Consider the following 3,121-nt stretch of genomic DNA (forward strand, 5'->3'; position numbering starts at 1 on the left):
TTTGTGTGTGTGTGTCCTGGAAAAGGAGGTGACAGGCAGGGGAAGAAAGGAAAAGGGAGAATGAAGAGTTAAGGAGAGGGCTAGATGGGTGGGAGGAAGCAAAGTTGAGGAAGGAAAGTGGATGAGTGGGAGAGAAAAGCCAGCGACAGCCCAGGGGATGGGGGCCAGGGGGGAAAGGAAGTGCAGGCCACACGGTAGAGAGGACCCCCAAGCCGTGCTCCTGCTGATCATCCTGTAGAGCCAGGAGGCCGCAGCAGGAAAGCTGGTGAGTGTCTCCTGCTTCTGCCTCCTGCTGGCTGGGCAGGCCTGGTCTGGGGAAGAACCAGCTCCTCCGATGAGGGTGGTCCCTGAGAGGTGCTTTGTGCCCGGTGCCCTCTGCTGACCCAGGCAGTGCTTACTAAGTGCCCTTTATCACCTGCTGGCGAGCCTCAGGGTGCACAGCTGATACCAGGGTTGGCCTCACAGTGGCGCTTGGACTCCCAAACACAACCCTGGTGAGAGTGCCTGTTTTGCTAACACCCAGAACACATACACAGACAAAACTGTTACCTATGCATATCACATGCAACATTCTGAGAGTTTCTGTTCTCCACTAATTCATTTAAAAGAACAAAACACGGCCAGGCGCAGTGGCTCTAATCCCAGCACTTTGGGAGGCTGAGGTGGATGGATCACGAAGTCAGGAGCTCAGGACCATTCTGGCCAACATGGTGAAACCTAAAAGTACTTTACTAAAAATACAAAAATTTGCTGGGCGTGATGGCGAATGCCTGTAATCCCAGCTACTCAGGAGGCTGAGGCTGGAGAATCACTTGAACCCGGGAGGCAGAGGTTGCGGTGATCCGAGATCATACCACTGCACTCCAGCCTGGGCGACAGAGCAAGACTCCGTCTCGGAAAAACAAAAAACAAAACGCTTTTTGTGACCACGAACTTGGTTTCCTGATTTCCTGAGTGGGTTTGAAAACTCAGGGCTAGGCCGGGCGCGGTGGCTCACGCCTGTAATTGCAATACTTTGGGAGGCCGAGGTGGGTGGGTCACCTAAATTCAGGAGTTTGAGACCAGCCTGGCTAACATGGTGAAACCCCATCTCTACTAAAAATACAAAAATTAGCCGGGCGTGGTGGCAGGCACCTGTAGTCCCAGCTGCAGGAGGCCGAGGCAGGAGAATCACCTGAACCCAGGAGGGGGAGGTTGCAGTGAGCTGAGATTGCGCCACTGCACTGCAGCCTGGGCGGGAAGAGCAAAACTCCGTCTCCAAAAAAACCAAACCAAACCAAAACAAACAGCCCGGGCTAGCAATGTTCTTGGCAGAAACCACTTTGGAGCTCCACACCACATGGTGGCAGAGGTATCTGGGGAGCTGTGTCGAGGCCGTGGCCTTGGGAGCAGCTCTGACCTCCCATCTGGGCTCAGAAACCAGTGTCAGACATCCATTTTATTTTAACCCTTGAGATTTGTGTGTGGAGTGGGTTTTGCCTTCCCCTATTGCTTAGATGGGTTATTTAGCCCTACTTTTTTGTTAAATAAGGGGAGATGGTCGTTATCTGTGCTTTGCAGATGTGGAGTAGACCAGGAGATAGCTGCACTGCGCCCTTCCCAGTGGAGCCAGGAGGAGTTTGGCTGCCAGGCTCCATGTCCTTAGCATTTCATGCAGCTAAACAAATGCATTGTTCTGAGTGCTCCATGATAAATACGAACTTACTTAATCCTCAGAGCAAGCCTCGGTGGTGAGTACTGTTTTGCTCTTGTTTGACCGGCGAGGAAGCAGGCACACAGAGGTTAACTTGCCCAAGGTCACACAGAGGGTTGTGGGAGAGCCGGATTGGAATGAACTCTGCTGTTAGCCACTGTGTGATGCTGGACTGTTCCATTCCAGCCTTTACCGCCTCTTCCAGGCCATTCCCCAGCTGCACTTGGATTCTCAGGCCAGGCACCGGTGGTCTCCTGTGAGGGTGGTGAGGGGGCTGGGTGGCTCGGGGAGGTCCGGGAGAGATGCGGGGGGAGTAGAGTTTGGGGCCTGCGGGGCCAGAGGACACCCTTACAAGACAGACTGGATCTCAGGCTCCCGAAGGAAGGAGACCTTCAGGGGTCTCCTGGTGTTCCCCCGTCAAGGCTTGCTCAGGTGGTGTGCATGTTTGCATGGCGGCTGCCTCCAGACCCCGAAGCGCCTGTGGGTACCAACGCAAGTGGAAATGCCAGATGGAAAAGCTGTGTTACTCAGTGCTGTAGAGTTCAGCCAGCCTCCAGTCCGCAGGTTTACAGAGCTGTCTTTCGCCTGGCTGCTGCTGCTGCTGCATTCCTGCTTCTGCCTCCAGCTGTGACCACCTCCTGCCACTCCTGCTGTCGCTGCAGGTTCCTGCTCGCTCTGTCTCCAGGACACACTGCCTTCCCGGCAGCCTTCCCTCCTCAAGCCTCTTGGCCTTTGCAATCCTCTTACCTGGGTCACTGATGGGATCTCATTTGTGTAGATTTGAGTCACCCCCAGTGTAGACAAATGTCTGATGGAGTCTGGCCAAGGCTCTCCTGAGCCTTCACTGGGCCCTGCATCAGAACCCTGCCAAGGCTGTGGGGCAGGGGAAACTGAGACAGAGCCCTCAGGGCAAGCCAAGAGGGTGAGAGGTGGGGGGCATTTAGAGGGTTAGATACAGAGCACCCCTTTAAAAATACCAGCTACTGGTTTTTTATATTACATGTTCATTTTAGATAATCAAAACAGACTGCACACGCTCCCTCCTATGTGTTTACGCGTGGGTGGTGTATCCTACCACACGTCTTCCTCACATTTACACGTAATGTGCATAGATAAAACATTTACCACCAAAACCCATAGCGTTATGTACATATTTGTCTAGCTTTATATAACTTTACATAACATATGGATTTATATAACAGAAGCTTGCCCTCTTTCTGAAATAACACGGGATTTCAGGCTCCCTGATGAGACTTCTGTAGAGGTCAGTGTTTTGCCACCAGAGGTCTTTCAACCTCCATCTGTTCTCCCACCTACCCACATTCTGGCCCCTGGCAATTCACAGGGAATTGACACTAGGAAGTAGACGCCAGGGGCCATATTTCCTGGAGACCAGCCTGGTGGCCGATGTCATAGAGTGCGGTAGGA

The sequence above is a fragment of the Macaca nemestrina genome, chromosome 6 (assembly GCF_043159975.1).
Source record: "Macaca nemestrina isolate mMacNem1 chromosome 6, mMacNem.hap1, whole genome shotgun sequence".
NCBI lineage: Eukaryota > Metazoa > Chordata > Mammalia > Primates > Cercopithecidae > Macaca > Macaca nemestrina.